An 18,849-nucleotide genomic window follows, 5' to 3' on the forward strand; every position below is an offset into this window, starting at 1 on the left:
GAGCTATATTAACTCTTTCAGACTAGCAGGGCAGCCATTGGAAGGGATGTTCCTACAACCCCAAAGAGTTAATGGCCTTCCTGATTTAGGGGCACTATGCCCCTGGCAGACATGGGATCCCCAATGAAGAAAAGGAAGCTCTTGGAAGAAAGGGGTTATAAAAGCAAAGGGTATTATTAGTATGGAAGGCTACATCCTGTCCCAGTTAAATGAACCAATTAGATGAGATAATGGGAGCTCTCTTTGTCCTCTGGAAATTATATGACGCCCAAGTCCGCCTCTCATTATGTAGCCTTGATGATGATAATAATAATGTTTTCTTCAAGGGACACTTCACAAACTATAATTAACTTTCCTTACAGTCTCAGTGGTAATGAGCCTGTGCCCACTTTACAGCTAAGTAGATTAAGGCAAAGAAAGGTTGAGTGATGACAGTCTCACCATTCCTTAGCCGGGTCACAGAGCTGGACGGGACCTCAGATGGCCTCAAGTCCAGCTTATTTCTGAGTAAGACCTCCCCCCACTCTATCACACAGCCAAATGGTCACTAGCTTCTTCGGGAAGCTCTACTGGGTGGAGAAGACAATTCCTTTCCTAGGCGGCCCATCCATTCCACTCTGAGATGTCTCAAATTCCTGGCAAATGTCTCCCTACGTCAAGACTAACCATACTTCTTTGCAGCTTTCCCCCATCACTGTTCTTCTCCCCTCAATAACCAAGTAAGGTTAACCCCTCTTCCAGGGGATGGCCTTTCACAGAGAGAGGTATATGGAGAGAGCACTAAATTTGAAGTCACAGCCCTTGGGGTCCAAATTCTCATCTCTGCCACTCCTTACCTTGTAGGATCCAATTGGACAAATTAAACTCTCTGGGTCTCAGTTTCCTCATCTGTTAAAGGAGCTGGAGAAGGAAATGACAAACTATTCTGGTATCTTTGATGTGAAAACCCCAAATCAGGTGACAAAGAATCAGACACAGCTGAAATGCAACAACAATAATGGCTCCACAGTGCCTCTTGAATTAAGCTTAAAATCCTTTGCTTGGCATTTAAGGCCCAGCATAATCTGGCATCTTCTTATCTTTCCAAGCTTATCTCAAAATTATTCGATTAGCTTGTAGTTCCAAAACGCCCATCCTGGAGCTCCTGCTATCCGGATTGTGAATGCCCACCATGTATAGGCTAATTCCAATCAAGTCAAGTCAAGCCTTCTCCCTCTTCTTGACTTGACTTGCCTTGACCAGTTGATGAATGCCTCAGGGCTAGGTCCATGCATGCTTTATTTTGCTTCCTGGCCATCTTCTTGTGAGCTGCTTTACCTCTCAGACCAGAGACTGTGCCCTGGAGGATTTAACTCTTTCAGCTCTAGAATGCCTACTCTGGGTCCCACGTTGTACTGAATGATGAGTGCCTCACATGGCCCACCATGCCTAGACTAGCTTCACTTTACTTGTGATGACCTTTTCTCCAGAACTGCCATGCTCCTTCCCCCAACTCCAAGTTGCCAATCCTGGAATCACAACTAAGTAAATACTGCCATCACTACCGAAAATGGGATACCAGTCTACTTCCCATTTACCATCTCTGTAACTTTCCAAACTGAAATATTTCTCCCTGGCCATTCTTACTCTTTAGAGTAGTCTACCCCTTCTAGAAGGAACCTATATCAAAATTGTAACAATTGGAGTGATGCCATCTGCTGGAGACTTACTGTAGGAAAGCTCTGCCATGAGGAGAAGGCATCTGAGGGCAAGCCATGTGGTCAAGGTCCTTGGCATCAGGAAGTGACGTTTGCTCATGGATACTGTCTATCAAGGCTACCAGCCAATCAACTTGAGGAGCCTCCTATTTCTGGGAGGAGGACACAAAGTAGGCAGTGGACACTGGGAGAGGGCTTTTTCCTCTTTTGGTTCCCGACCCTGGCAGGTCAGATGATGGGGTCTCTTAGAAATAGTTAGATTTTTACCCTTTGTTTCTTTTCTTTTTTTTTTGGTGAGCCAATGGGGGTTAAGTGACTTGCCCAGGGTCACACAGCTAGTCAGTGTCAAGTGTCTGAGGCCAGATTTGAACTCAGGTCCTCCTGAATCCAGGGCTAGTACTTTATTCACTGTACCACCTAGCTGCCCCCTTTTACCCTTTGTTTCTTTTTTTTTTTTTGTGGGGCAATGGGGGTTAAGTGACTTGCCTAGGTTCACACGGCTAGTCAGTGTCAAGTGTCTGAGGCCAGATTTGAACTCAGGTACTCCTGAATCCAGGGCCGGTGCTTTATCCACTGCGCCACCTAGCTGCCCCCTTTTACCCTTTGTTTCTTCAAGAAACACAGGGTGTTTCCTTGATGAAACACAATCCACCAAGGATGTCTCTAAGTTACACAATTAAGCAACACTGACCTGAACCTTTGGTGAGAGATGGGTTTTTTTTCACCCACAAGTACCTCAAAGTTTAGTCCCCTTACAAAATCTAAGGAAAGTGTCTCTCCAATGGATTGCCAAGATCTTCACTCCAGTATCCTCCAAAGTATCTGTGATTGTATCAAGTAATTCCCTCAACTAATGCAGATTGGAAAACATCTACACTTGCCCATCCTGCACAATATTCACCACAAGGGGTCTACCCAACATGATGGAACCTTTGTTAACATTCTCTCTGTATTATATGGATACCAATGGAGAGCTTCAGCTGGTACAGTGGAAAGAGAACTGCATTGGAGGCAGAGGATTTGAGCTCAAAATCAGCTTCTACTACTTAGTATCTATAAGTAGGGGACCTTGGGCAAGTCTGCTACTTACTATCTATAAGTAGGGGACTTTGGTCAAGTCTGCTACTTACTATCTATAAGTAGGGGACCTTGGGTAAGTCTGCTACTTATTATCTGAAGTAGGGGACCTTGGTCAAATCCCCTCCCTGGGCCTCGGTTTCCTTATCTGTAAATTGAGTGTTGGACTAGATGGCTTCTGAGGTCCCTTCCAACTTTAAGTATAGAATCCTATGATCCTTCCTCTTGCTTGACTGGGCCCATCTTTTCTGCTGGTCATGTTTCTCCAATGATATCATTCATACAGATTCTCCTTGATGAGTAATTCATTTTAGCCTGATGACACCTACCTTGCTTATAGAATTACAACTGAAATTGCTCCAACCCTAAGTGTATGTAATGATAATTTAGAACTGGGAATCCCTGCCTCTGTGGATCTAGTGAACAGTGACCTGAGCCATATGGTAATATCATTCAACAATGGATATACTAGCATCTTTAACATAACATATTCTCACTTCAGAAGCTAACCTAGATACAACCCCTAACACGTCCTAGCGAATAAATAGAATCATCAGCCAACCCACCTCTCCAATCAGTATCACTGTTCATGAAGACAGACACATTCAATTTGATAATAGAACCAAAATTCAGGTGAATCCTTTGAATGATTCTCAGCCTCTGCTTGTTTGTCAGAAACTATAGTGTTCCATACATACACCCAAATGGAGGAGGGAAAAAATATTTCCAAAATTCTTGGGCAACTAATAGCACATCTAGAAACCAAAGGGTACCTACTGACCCCCTAGGCTACTCAGTGGATAGAGTACAGGACTTTGAGTTAAGAAGACCCCCGGTTCAGATGCTGAGTGGGATGAGCAGAACCAGGAGAACATTGTACACAGTATCAACAACATTGTGTGTTGATCAACTGTGATAGACTTGATTCTTCTCAGTAACACAATGGTCCAAGATAGTTCCACAGGACTCAAGATGGAAAATGCTCTCCAAATCCAGAAAAAAAAAAGAACTATGTAACCTAGATGCAGATTGAACCATACTATTTCTACTTTTTTGTTTTCCTTTTTTGAGGTTTTTCCTTTTTGCTCTGATTCTTCTTGCACAGCATGACTAATGCAGAAATATGTTTAATATGATTGTACATATATAACCTATATTGGATTGTTTGCTGTCTTGGGGAGGGGGAGGGAGGGGAGGGAGGGGAGGGAGGGGAGGGAGGAAGAAAAATTTGAAACTAGAAATCTTATAAAAACAAATGTTGCAAACTATCTCTACATATAACTGGAAAATAATAAAATACTTTTATGGAAAAAAGAAGACCCCCCAGTTCAAATCTTCCCTCAGATACTTACTAGCTGTGTGACCTTGGGCAATTCACTTAACCTTTGTTAGCCTCAGTTTTCACATCTACTTCACAGGGGTTATTGAGAGGATCAAATGAGATCACATATATAAGGCATCTTGCAAATCTTAAGAAACTATAAAAATGAGAGCGATTACTATTCTCTCCCTCCCCCCAAACTGTAGCTCTGCTCCCACATTGAACTGCCTGTTCAGTCCCTGGGTGAACCTGACATTCAATCAGGCTATTTGCAGACAGGGAAGGAATGAAAATTTCAGCTTTCCCTAGAAGGAATGTGCATCATTGCCTGTTATTTCATTTCTTTTTTGATTTAAAAAAATCAGACCATCTGAAGAATATCTGCTATTTTTCCTCTATTTTGAGGGAGAGGAATCAGTCTTTAAAAAGTCAAAAGGAGGTGAACCTGTCCCCTTACAGTGGTTTTGGTGGTAGCGTGATCTCTTTTGCACAATAAGAAATAAGGAGCTTCATGAAGAGTGAAAGAGGGGCAGCTAGGTGACACAGTGGATAGAGCACCAGCCCTGAAGTCAGGAGGACCTGAGTTCAGATCCCATCTCAGACACTTCACACTTACTAGTTGTGTGACCCTGAGCAAGTCACTTAACCCCAATTGCCTCACCAAAAAAAAAAAAAAAAAAAGAGTGAAGGAGGCCCGGGCATTTGATGAAAAACTTTGTGATAGAATGGAAAAAATGTTGAATCAAGAGAGGGGAGTAGATGTGGACTCACATCCCACTTTGGAGTCTCACAAGCTGTGTGACCTTCCTTGAGCCTCAGTGTTCCCATCCAGAAAATGGGGATCATAATACTTACCTCATGGAAGTTGTTATGAGAACCAAGTGAGAAGTCAGTCAGCCAAGAAGCTTTTATTAAGTGCCAGGCAATATGCTGAGTGCTAGAGTTCTCAAATCACAGTTTAGGGATCCCTGGGGGCATCTCAGTCCCTTTCAGGGAGTCCAGAAGATCAAAATTCTCTTCATAATAGTGCTAATATATTTTAATTTCTTATATAGTAAGTATCAATAGATATAAGCCACATAAACAAAAATTCACTAGGGGTGGGGAGTGGAGTCCTCAATGATTTTTTGTTTTTGTTTTGTGGGGCAATGAGGGTTAAGTGACTTACCCAGGGTCACACAGCTAGTGTCAAGTGTCCGAGGTCGGATTTGAACTCAGGTCCTCCTGAATCCAGGGCTGGTGCTCTATCCACTGCACCACCTGGCTGCCCCCCTCAATGATTTTTAAGAGTATAAATTGGTCCTTTATAGAGAATAGAGTGCAAAGGGAGAGCAAAAATTTTGAGAGGCAGCTAAGTGGCACCGTGGCCAGGTTTAAAATGAGGAAGACTCATCTTCTTGAGTTCAAATCTGGCCTCACTTGCTAGGCTGTGTGACCCTGGACAAGTCACTTAACCCTGTTTGCTTCACTTTCCTCAACTATAAAATGAGCTGGAGAAGGACATGGCAAACCACTCCAAGAAAACCCCAAATGGGGTCATGGAGAGTTGGACATGACTGAAAATGACTGAACAATAACAATAAAAAGTTTGAGAACTATTGAGTTAGAGCTACAAAGAAAGACCAAAAAGTAGTCCCTGCCCTCAAGGAGCTCCCATTCTAATTTGGGAGACAAACAAAAAAATAATTAGGTCACATTAAGACATTGATTGTTGTGTTCATTTCACAGGTATGTACCGATTGTCTCTCTCTCTCTCTCTCTTTTTTTTTTAAGTGAGGCAGTTGGGGTTAAGTGACTTGCCCAGGGTCACACAGCTAGTAAGTGTTAAGTGTCTGAGGCTGGATTCAAACTCAGGTCCTCCTGACTCCAGGGCTGGTGCTCTATCCACTGCGCCACCTAGCTGTCCCTACTGATTGTCTTTTATGTAGAGTTCTGTGCTTGGTGTAAGGAAAAGTAAGACACAGTCCTTAGCCTTTGGCGGCTTATGGTCTAGCAAGGCATCATGGCATCATCCGACTACAGATTTAGAGCCAGAAAAGGACCTTTGGGGCCCTTAGGTCCAACTCACTGATTTTACAGATGAGGAAACTGAGGCACAGAAAGATGAAGTGATTTACCCAGAGTCACACAGCCTAGCAAGTGTCAGGGGTAGGGTCATTCTGATTCCAAGTCAAATGACTAAAGAGCAATGGACATGGTTATGAGATGAGGTGACACAGTGAGGTATCATCCAGTGGTGGGGCTGGTAATCAGGGGAAGCTTCATGAGAGAAGCAGCTTTTGGGTGAGGTCTTTAAGGATGGGTAGGAAGAATATCAACCGGAGGAACTAGCTGGGGGAGATTTTAGGATCTGATGATCCTAGGGGGTTGATGGAGAACAAAATCCTCACAAAGATACTTAAAACTCCCTCCAGGCTGCCACTCACTTGCCTTCCCAAGTCTTACCTCATCTGAGTCACTTTCCCTCCCACTGACTAGATAGGTGCCCTGCTATCCATTGTATGTATCTGGGCACCTAGATAAGCCATTGGACCCCCCAGGCCTAGGGGTCTCCCCTACTGCCCTAACTCCTTGCCTAATTGCCTCTTAGAATCCTCCCTGTGTGGGGCAGCTAGGTGGCGCAGTGGACAGAGCACCGGCCCTGGAGTCAGGAGGACCTGAGTTCAAATCCGCCTCAGACACTTAACACTAGCTGTGTGACCCTGGGCAAGTCACTTAACCCCAATTGCCTCACTAAAAAAAAAAGAAGAAGAAGAAGAAGAATCCTCCCTGTGCTTCAAGGATCAGCTGAGCTTCTACTTCCTACAGGAAGCCTTTCTTTTTGTTGTTGTTTTTGGTTTTTGTGGGGCAATTGGGGTTAAGTGACTTGCCCATGGTCACACAGCTAGTAAGTGTTAAGCGTCTGAGGCTGGATTTGAACTCAGGTCCTCCTGAATCCAGGGCCAGTGCTCTATCCACAGAGCCACCTAGTTGCCCCAGGAAGCCTTTCTTCATTCCCTCTCCTGCCCCCTCTACTTGGAGGTCATAGCCTTCCTCTTGAAATCAGAGCTTAGAGTACTGGCTCTGGAGTCAGGAGGACCTGATTCAAATCTGACCTCAGACACTTACTAGCTGTGTGACTCTGGGTTTAACCCCGATTGCCTCCAAGGGGGAAAAAAAGAAAGAAATCTATGCTTAAAGGCCTTCAGAAGTCAGTTAATGTGTGATCCCAGGTAAGTCACTTTGACTTTGTTTGCCTCAATTTCCTCAACTGTAAAATGGAGATAATAATAGCACCTACCTGTTATGAGGCTTAGTACAGTGCCTGGCATATAGTATGCACTTGGGAAATATTTAATTATTAATAAATGTTTATTGACACATTGATAAAATGAGATAATATTTGTGCAGATGTTAGCACAGTGCCTGGCACATAGTAGGTACTTCATAAATGTTTAACAATAAATATACATTGACTGACTGAAAAAAATGAGATAATATTTGTAAAGCTCTTAGTACATTGTCTGGAACATAATAAAGCACTTAATAAATGCCAATTAACTCACTGAAAAAGTGAGATACTCTTTGTAAAGCTCTTAGCACAATGCTTGGCACATAGTAGGCACTTTAAAATGTTTATTGACTAACAAAATGAGATAATATTTATAAAGCCCTTAGCACAGCATTTAAACATAGTAACCACTTAATAAATGTTAATGAATTCACTGAAAAAGAGATAATATTTGTAAAGTGATTAGCACAGTGCCCAGCACATAGTAGGCACTTAATAAATATTCAATAATTAATAAATATATATCAATAGATTGATAAAATGGGATCATATTTGTAAATCTCTTCGCATAGTTCCTGGCATATAGTAGGACTTAATAAATGTTTTGACTGACTGACAAAATGAGATAATATGTGTAAACCATTTAGCGTAGTGCCTGGCACATAGTAGGTACTCTTAAATTTCTGGCTCTTATCATTAATACAGGAATTAGGGAAAATACACAAATGAAATCTTCATTGTCTTCATGGAGATTACCAATTACTGGGGGAGGAGGAAGAAAGAGAGGTACAAATGAAGTCTCATGGAAAGTGGGAGAGGGGTCCTCAGGTGCTAGGGCTGAAGCTTTGGAGCTCAAAGGGCTCTGAGGGGTGGCATCTGCACCAAGGTCACATAGGGAGTAAGTGTAAGAAGTGGTATTTGAACCCAGGCCCTCTGAGGCCAAATCCAGTGCTGAAAGGTTCACTGCTGGCTGGAGATCAGGGAAAACTTTGGAGAGGAAGTGGAATTTGAGCTGGCTTTTGGAGGTGGGGTAGGATTTCATCAGGCAGAAGGTGGGGGGAGGCATTCCAAGCAGAGAGAGCTACTCAGGCACAAACAAAGCACCAGGGGAAATCATGCCCTACATTCAGGCCAGGGCTGGTCTTCCCTGACTGAAGCCTAGGAGACATGGATGGGGCTAGTAGGAGGTAACAGGATCGGCGAGGGTCTTGAATGCCAGTTTAAGAAGGTGAACCCTTATGCTGTAAGTACTAGGGAGTCATTAGAGGATTTTGAGTTGAGGAGGGATGTGACTAGATCTCTGCATAAAAAAAAAAAATCTTCCTGGCAGTAATATGCAGAATGTATTAGAAGGAACAGAAAGTGGGCAATCCTGACCGAGGAGGGAAAAGAAAGAGTGTTAATACATACACACAGTGAGTGCCTACTATGTGCCAGGTATATGTCACTCCATCTTTGAAAGGTAGATACTATTATTATCCCCATTTTACAGATGAGGAAACCGAGGCAGATTAAGTGACTTGCCCAGGGTCACACAACTAATAAGTGTCCGAGACTAAATTTGAACTCAGGTCCTCGGATTCCAGGTCCAGCACTCTATCATGCTTCCAAACCAGAGATCTGGTTCAGTGACCATTGGACTAGGAGTCAAGAAACCTGGGTACTGTCAATCAATCAACCAATTGACAAGCACTAATTAGTCGATCAATTAATTAATTAAATTGATTATGTTGGAGGCTCTGGGTATACCAGCAACCTCTGTTCTGGAGGTACTTATATTCTAATGGAGAGAAAACATGTAAATAGATACACAAAGAGGGAGGGCAGCTAGATGGCTGTGGATAGAAAGCCAAGCCTGAAATCAGGAAGACTTGAGTTCTAATCCAGCCTCAGACCTTTTCTAGCTATGTGTCCCTGGATAAGTCCCTTAACCCTGTTTGCCTCTGTTTCCTCATCTCTAAAATGGGGACACATTAGAGAAGGAAATGGCAAACCACTCCAATAACTTTGCCAAAGAAAACTCCAAATGGGGTCACAAAGAGTTGGACGTGACTGAAGGACACAACAGACTCCTGTCCCACCCTTCCATTTTACATATGAGGAAAATGAGTCTCAATCACAAAAAAAAGTTGAAGGCCACCCAAGCAATAAAAAGCAATGCAAGGACTCAAAGTCATTTAATTGGCCATTTCTCTTTGTCACCTTTGGACCCTTTTATGCCTGCCTATGTTTGTTGGTGGCATAATAAGAACTCCTGGATCTACCCAGCTCCCTGGATTAGAAGCCAGAAGGTCTGGCTCCAACACTTATCAGCTGTTTGACCCAGCTGATCAATCATTGCACTTTGAGCCTCGGTCTTCTTACCTGTAAATTGGGGAAATAAATCCCCACCCTCCGCTCAGAGACGTGTGTGTGGACCAAATGACAGAACAGATGTAAAGTATTCTGTAATCACCCAGGGCTATAAAATAGCAACGATTGTATTGTGATTATCTCCTCATCTCGTCTGCAGGAGTTCAGAGAGAAATGGGTCCAGGACAAGTCCCCCTCCTCCTTTTTATCCTTTCATGTTTAATATACCGAGGACTGTTGAGCAGGTGCATTAAAAAGGACTGCCCTTTGTAATAGAATAACAGGACTGATGTAGCCCCATGTATTATTATCATTAATCCCATTCTCCTCAGCTTTTTGTACGGCGTTCAGATTGAAACGATCCTGGGACAAGTTACTATCTTTCTATTATTCTTTTATTGTTATCTTGATTGCTGTGGTGGTTGTTATTATTCCCATCTGGGTGCCGGCTAGCCCAGCTGCAGTAGCAGGGTTTCTTTTCTAACCATGAGGGGGAAGACTCAGTCTGCACCTTGCCCCAGTTGACTTAATTCTAACTTCCCCAGACCATGATGCCAGTGCCAACGCCCTTTATAGACCAAGACACTTATATTTTAAATGATCTCATTACTCATTCAGCCATGGGCTAAGTTATGATAGCTTTTTCTAACAAATGGCTGTAAAAATTTTACAGCCCCCAGCAGCCCCCTCACTTTCTCTCCCCCTCCCCACATACTGTTATTTACTTGACTCCAACTTGGGTTAGATTGGGGGGGGCATTTCCCTTTTTCTTGTCTTTTTCCTTCTCCTTGTACTTTCTCTCATGTTAATTACATCCGTTGCCATGGTGATGATGATGTCATGGGCATGGGGAGAGCTCAATGACATCCCCAAAGCATAGTTTATTGCATGGCTTGGAATGTATTCCATGACTCCCAGAATGGAAGCCAATATGACCATGGCCGTATGGTCCTCTCCTAGCATTGGCCGCAGAAGCAGGAGTTGGGGGGGGGAGGTGTGGGCTGGGGCTGGTGGGTGCCCCACTCTCTGCTCAGCCCATGACACCAGCACCTTCTTTGAAGGTTAAATGATGACAGCATAGAGTTCCTGAGATCACTGAGAGTAATCACCTCCCTCTCCCTGGAACGCCCAAGGGCTAGCAATGCCCTTGCCTGGAAGGCTCCCTCCCCCCCTCCCCCGGCCACCACCTAGGATTTCTAGACCCTGTATGCAAGGGGGACTGAAAAATGCTTCATCAGCAGGAGTGTGTGTGCATGTTTACCCACTGAGACAGTTTCGTTAGCATGGAAATGTGCTCTGCCGCATGCATAGCAGACATTTGTGTGCACACGCACACGCACACGCGCACGCGCACGCACATGCACCCACACACACTCACCCATCTGTACATGATCCCACCAAGGCTTGATTGTATCAACACCAGCATCCCCACCCCAGACTTTTTTAATTTGATTTTATTAGCTAAATGCATCCTGCATTGTCTTCCTCAGGTGTATTCAAACCTGTCTGGGAGTTGAGGAGGAAGATGACTCTGTGGAGAGACCATTATCTTTTGGCATTGGTGGAATGGATCTCTTTTTATGGTAGAGATGTGCTGCTATGGGATGGGGGCAGGTTGGACTGGATGGTGTCCACCGCGCCTGCCTTGACTGTGGGATTTGGTGAGACGGACTGGGAAAAGATGAGGAGCTTCTCTGTGGTGGGCAGCATATAGCCCTGAAGGTGGCAACCACCCAGTGGGAAATTCCTGGGAGTCCACCAAGGTGTTTTCAGTTCCTCCATTAAGGTTGCCAGGACCTCAGCAAAGTCAGCTACGGGGCTCAGGTCTTATGGAGTCTATGAGTACCCCTGCTCTCTTTATCAACTGCAGAACGTTGACCTGGGATCAGAAAGCTGATCTAACACCCAAAAGAGCAGAATAGAATCAAATCTCTTCCCCTGTTCAACAGAAGTCAATAGAGCATGAACATATACATATATATGCATATATATACATATATATGCTTATTGTTTCCACAAATGGGAAAGGGTTGCAATGTTCTGTCCATCCATCCTCCTTCCTCTAGTCTTCTACCCATATATTTATAGGGAAATTGGGTTGTTTTCAAGAACATAAAACAAGAAACAATGTGGCATAAAGAGCAATGGCTATGGAATCCGGAGGACATAGGTTCAAATCCTACCTTTGACACTGACCACCTGTGTAACCTTGAGCCAGTCACTGGCTCTCAGGCTATAAGAGAGAAGATTGGAGGCAAAAGGGCTCTGAGGTCCCTTCTGGCTCCTGATCTAGGATGCTAAGTAATCAAATGTAAATGATTAAGACCATCATTGGTCATAGGACCCAAGATTTAGAGTCAGAAGAGAGACCATAAAATCTTCCTAGTCCGAATTCATTTTATAGAGGGAGAAACTGAAGCCCCAGAGAGTTTGGGATTTACTTAAGGTTATATGAGTAGTAAGAGGACACTAGAATTTGGAAGTGAGTCCTGTGACTCTCAACATCTGCTCTTTTTTCCACTGGGCTACCTTGTCTCACATTCGTTCCCAAAGATCACCTTTGGACCTCAGAATTATAAAAACATCAACACCTCTCAAGTCACCTCAAGCCATACGCCCCAACCAATCCCATCTACGACATTCCCAGCAAGTCATCTATCTCCCAGTCTTTGCTAGAAATCCTCCAACGATGGGCAACCCACCACATCCCAAGTCTACTTTGGGACAACACTCAGTTTTTGTTTGTTTATTTTGTTTTTGCGGGGCAATGGGGGTTAAGTGACTTGCCCAGGGTCACACAGCTAGTTAAGTGTCAAGTGTCTGAGGCCGGATTTGAACTCAGGTCCTCCGGAATCCACTGCACCACCTAGCTGCCCCCTGCAACACTCATTGTTTTTTTTTTTCTTGTGTTTTTTTTTTTAACACTCATTGTTAAGAAAATTTCCCTCATCCTAAGACTAACTTTGCCTTTTCACAACTTCTACCCATTGCTTCTGATTCCACCCTCTAGGGTCGAACAGAACGAGTCTAATCTTTCTCCACAGAGTGGCCCTGTAAGTACTTGAAGGTTCTGCCCTGAACCCTCTCTTCTCCAGACTAAACATTTGTATTTTCTTCGACCAGTTTTCATATGAAGCAAAGTCAAGGTATATTACCATCCTGGTGGTCATTCCCCAATTTATCAGGGGAAAGGGGAATAAGCATTTATTAAGCACCTACTATGTACCAAGCTCTGTGCTAAGTGTTTTGCAAATATTATCTCATTTGGTCTCAATCTTTTGTCAATGCTCTTCTTCAACTTTGGTGCTCAGGACTGAACACAACACTCCACATGTGGTCTGACCAGGGCAGATGACAGTGGGATTATCACCTGCCACACTTGGAATCTAGGACTCAGCTAGGTATACAAGTGGAGAGACTGCCAGGCCTGGAGTCAGGAAGCCCTCCAGTTCAAATCTGACCTCAGATACTTACTATATGTGTGACCCTGGACAAGTCACTTAATCCTGTTTGTCTCAGTTCCCTCATCTGGAAAATGAGCTAGAGAAGGAAATGGCAAACCAACCCAGTATTTTTGCCAAGAAAACTCCAAATGGGGTGACAAAAAATCAGACACTTATTAGCTGTGTGACCCTGGACAAGTCACTTAATTCTATTTGTCTTAGTTCCCTCATCTGGAAAATGAGCTGGAGAAGAAAATGGCAAACCACCCCAGTATCTTTGCCAAGAAAAACCCCAAACGGGGTCACAAAGAGTCTGACACAACTAAAATGACTGAACAACAAAAACGACTCTCTTACTGTAACCCAAGATCACATTAACCTTTTTGACCACAATATCACGCTATTGACTCATATTGAGCTTATAGTCCACTAAGACCTCTGGATCTTTTTTCTTTTCCATCTAAACATGCTTTTCTTATCTAATACTTCTGAAATTGATATTTTTTTGAATCATTCTCTCTCTCTCTCTCTCTCTCTCTCTCTCTCTCTCTCTCTCTCTCTCTCTCTCTCTCTCTCTCTCTCTCTCTCTCTCTCTCTCTCGGCTTCAGTCCCTTCTGGTGTCACATGCAATCAAGGAGTTACAAAGCAATTGCCTGGTAAGTAGTGGGACAAACAACATTGACTTCCTGTGCTTTTAGAGGAAGGAGAAGTCTGAGTGTAGCCTGAGTCCTTGGCAACTTTTTCTCATGGCTCAAAATTCTGGTAATGACAGCCAAAAAGCTAGGCTGCAAATGAGAGATCTCTAGTGTCTTAGACTAAAGTGATAATGTCTTTCCTGTCCAGATGTGAGCAGCCCTCATCTGGTTAGGAAAGACACTGAGATAAGCTGGGTGATATCCAAAGGAAGGCAGCCAGGATGGTGAAGGGCCTTGAGTTTGTGCCATGGGAGAATTAGAGGAAAGAATTGTGGGTGTTGAGTTGGAGAAGAGAAGACTTAGGGGAATCAGGAGAACCGTCTTTAAGCATGTGAAGGACAGCCGTGGAAGAGAGGGATTGGACTTTTTCCACTTGGTCACTGAGGGCATGATGGAGAGTGATTGATGTTTGGAAATTGCTGAGAGATAGATTTCAGTTTAGGAAAAAATCCGTAACAATTAGTTTCCAATAGAGAAATGGACTATATTGGAGTGTGTATACCCTCCCTCTACTGGATGACTTCAAATGGAGGATGGAAGACCATTTGTTAGAGATAATAAGAGCCGGCATTTAAGCACTTTTCAAATATTATCTCATTTTATCCTTATAACAACTCTGGGAGATTTATACCATATTGTTATTATACCATTTTACAGTTGAGGAAACTGAGGCAGGCAAAGGTAAGTGACTTGCTCAGGGTCACGCAATTGGTAGGTGTCTGGGGCTAGATTTGCATTCAGGTTTTCTGGACTCAGGTCTAGTACCCAACTGTGCCACCTACCTGCCTGGAAGATACAGGTGTAGGTTGAACTGAATGACTCCCGAGCCCCCTTCCAACTCTTTTCTGGTCTACTTCAGATAGGCCATCCCTCTCTTTACTGAGATCTACCCACCTGCCCAAGGGAGACTACTTGAACCCCAGAATTCCAAAAGTCAGCAGAGACTCAGTGAGGGCCCAGGATCTCCTCTTTTCAAAGGTTGAAGAGAAGCAAAGATTTGGGGGGTTTAGATGATTATTTCACCCACCTCCCCTGTCATTTTAGAGATGAAGGAAATGAGACCTCAGATGGCAGAATGAGGAGGAAGGAGGGTTCAGATTCTGACTTTGCCCCTCACTCACTGTGTGACCTTGGATAAATTAGTCTCTCTCTCTCTCTCTCTCTCTCTCTCTCTCTCTCTCTCTCTCTCTCTCTCTCTCTCTCTCTCTCTCTCTCTCTTCCCTCCTCCTCCTCCTCCTCCTCCTCCTTCTCCTCTCTTCCTCTTCTTCTCTCTATCTCTGTCTCTCTGTGTGTGTCTCTGCCTCTGCCTCAGTTTCCTCAATTTTAAAAGGAGAGGAGTTAAACTAGATGATTTCAAAGACCCCTCCCAACCCCAAAGTTGGCAGCCTATGAAACTACAGAGAGGACAATGTAGGTTTGACAATGGGCAAAACTGCTTGATAATGAGAGCTATCTCAAAGGGGGGTGGGTTCCCTTGGAAAGTAGTTGGCTCAACCTCTCCAGAGATCTCCTAACAAAAGTAGGATAATCACTTGTCACTAACACCATCCAAGCACTCATGGTCAGCTATGGGTTGGGCTATGCCCTGCTGAGATTGCTTCGAGCTCTGCAATTTTGTGAAAGTTCCAGAGGTTGAATTGCTACCATCTAAGCCAAGGTAAACCTTTGGGAGGCAGGGATGATTGTCCTTTTGTCTTTGTACCCCAGGCCTGAGCACTGCATCTGGTATACAGTAAATACTTAATAAATATGTCTGGAATGATTGATTGTTGTTGGTCACCTTGGAAAGGTGTCACCACCACTGTCCTCCTAACATCCCAGGACTTCTGAGGCTGCAGGCAAATCTGGGTGATGGGTGATTAGCACCATAGCCAAAAAAGTCAGTATGACGGTGGGTGGGGCAACTCTTGTGATTACAACACTGGACTGGAGCCAGCAAGATCAGAGTTCAAATCCAGCCTCAGATACTTCCTAAACTGTGTGGCCTTAGGGAAAGTCATTTAACTTCTGTCTGCCTCAGTCTTATCATCTGTAAAATGGGGGTAAATAATAGCCCCTATCTTCCAGGGTTGTTCTGAGGAGAAAAGGAAGTGATATGTGTAAAATAATTTGTAAATCTTAGAGCTCTATACAAATACTGTTCAGTCATTTCAGTCTTGTCTGACTCTGTGACCCCATTTAGGATTTTCTGGGCAAAGATACTGGAGTGGTTTGTCATTTCCTTTTTTTTTTTTTTTTTTTTTTGCAGGGCAATGAGGGTTAAGTGACTTGCCCAGGGTCACACAGCTAGTTAAGTGTCAAGTGTCTGAGGCTGGATTTGAACTCAGGTCCTCCTGAATCCAAGGCCAGTGTTTATCCACTGTACCACCTAGCTGCCCCCTGTCATTTCCTTTTGCAGCTTGTTTTACAGATGAGGGAACTGAGGCAAACAGGGGAAAGTGACTTGCCCAGGGTCACTTAGCTAGTAAGTTTCTGAGGTCGGATTTGAACTCAGGAAGATGACTATTCCTGACTTCAGGCCCAGCACTCTAACCACTTCACTACCTAGCTGCCCTCTACTAATACTAGCTATTATTTTTTTAAAAGGGTCTTGTGTGAGTGTATATGTGTATGGGTGTATGTGAGTGTATATGCATATGCATTCATATGCATGAATGTATGTGAGTGTGTGGGGGAGTGGGAGTGTGTGTATGTGTGTGTGTGTATATGTGTGTATACCCTGTCCAAGCAGTAGAATCTGAGGAAGCCTTAAAGGCTCACCTTGCTAAACTATCTCTCCCCACCCAGCCACCTTCAGCACACCTTCTTAGCGTCATCCCTTCAGCCCCAGGGTCCTACAGTCCTAAACTCTAACAATGTCAGAGCTGGTAGGATCTCAGGGTCAGAGCTTTTCGGCTGTAAGGGGTTGTCATGATCCCATTTCACAGAGCTGGAAGCTGAAGACCCAACGGGGAGGGCAATAACTCCCTAGAGGACCCCCAGCAGTCGAATAGCAAAACTGGGGCTAGAACCCAGGTGTCCAGACATAGTCTATTGGAGTAATTTCCAGATAGTGAAAACTTGGGGATGGGTCACACATTAAAGATGTCGAGTTGCAAGGAATCTCCGAGAATATAAGAAAGCGAATCAGGGTCCAGGTGAAGAGATTTGACTGAAATGGAATCATAAATAGGATGGCTAGGTGGCACAATGGATAGAGTTGCTGGGGCCTGGAATCAGCAAGACCTGAGTTCAAATTCAGCCTCAGACATTTACTAGCTTTGTAACCCTGGGCAAGTCACTTAACCTTGTTTGCCTCAGTTTCTTCATCTGTAAAATGAGCTGCAGAAGGAAATGGCCAACCACTCCAATATCTTTGCCAAGAAAGCCTCAAATGGGGTCACAAAGAGCTTCGGACAGGACTGAAAATGACTCAACACATAGTAAATAGCAGAGGTAAGATTCAAATCCAGGCTCTCTCTCATATAAAGCCAGGGTTCTCTCCACAACACTATTCTAGAGATAGTTTCCAAGATCTCTTCTAGGTTTAAGTCTCTTATCCAGTACTTATCAGTGCCCAGTATACAGTATGTGATTAATAAATGCTTATTGCCTTGATTCCATATCTTCATCCAATTTTCCTTCCATCAGACCATGCTTCCCCTCAACTCCTTTGTACCTTCCAAGACCGTCCTCATGAGGGGCAGTGGCTGCCAACCAGGCTCCCACCCACCATCCTTGTGGCCTTGCCAGACAGAACTGAGCTCATCCCTTCAGTCTGTCCTTGGACCCCTATTCGAAGTGGAGATTAATCTGAGTGGGAGGGGAAAGATGAGTAAAAGGGACCCAGGGTCATAGACTGAACCTGAAAGGGGTCATCGAGATCGTCCCCCAGCCCCCAACTCCTTTTTTCTTGAAGTTAGGGAAACCACAGTCTTGCCCAAGGTCGTATCTCAGCCGAGAAACTGGAGGATGTGAGGAGTTTGTTTGTAACGGGTCTAGGAGGAAATAACATTGTTTGAAATATTGCCGGCATCCTCTGCCTACTGGACGTTGGCCAACGGTAAATGACAGAGCCAAGATTCAAACCCAGCTCCTTGGATTCCAGGACTCTTTTCATTACACTGATTATCTTCACCAAGAATACCCAAGACCTGAGGGAGGCTGAGGTAGGGGGCTTGGTCAGCCAAGGGCAGTTCAAGCCAAAAACTGCCAAACCCCAGGAAGAGAGGGAGCTATACCACCAAAGACAAAAGTCTCCTCCTTTCCAATTTTGCTTGGGGCCAACCATGGTTGTGGGTAAGTGCCTGGCAGGGGAGAAGTAATGGATGTCTAGAAATGCAGCCAGAGGGCCCTGGCAGATGGTTGGCCACCGTGACCCCTCTTTCCAACTGAGAGGACAATGACTGGAGTTATTGGCCCAACGAGTTCCTAGAATGGATGTGGAGGTCCCACGGCCCAGCTCCATTTGCAACTCGGAGCCCCAGCCAGCAAATGAGTCTGTCCCTCCATTCCATCTTGGCATCTCAGACTCTGGGCAGCGAGCCTGCCCTTCAGTCCTCCCAAGCAGAATGTTTATCTTTCTGAGCAAAGTGGGCATGGCCCAGAGAACCAGCAAAACAAAAGCAGAAGCAGCAGCAGCTTTGGAGTCAGAGGACTTGGGTTCGAATTCCAGCTGGGCAGATGACAGACTGTGCTGGTCTCAGTTTCTTTCTCTGTAAAACCAGGGCTAGGAAGATTTCTAAGGGCAAGTTCAAGCTGTGAATCTAGGATCTTGTGACCTTGGGTGCCAAGTTAAGTGCTAAGGATAGAAAAGTGGAGTGGGGATAGCAAAAAGCATAAGTTAGAGGAGGGATTGAGAGAGGGAGGAAGAGAGACAGAGACAGACAGACAGAGAGAGAAGAGGAGAGAGACAGAGACAGACAGACAGAGAGAGAAGAGGAGAGAGACAGACAGAGACAGACAGACAGAGAGAGAAGAGGAGAGAGACAGAGAGACAGAGAGAGAGAGAAGA

This window comes from Dromiciops gliroides, chromosome 1, assembly GCF_019393635.1.
Source record: "Dromiciops gliroides isolate mDroGli1 chromosome 1, mDroGli1.pri, whole genome shotgun sequence".
Taxonomy (NCBI): domain Eukaryota; kingdom Metazoa; phylum Chordata; class Mammalia; order Microbiotheria; family Microbiotheriidae; genus Dromiciops; species Dromiciops gliroides.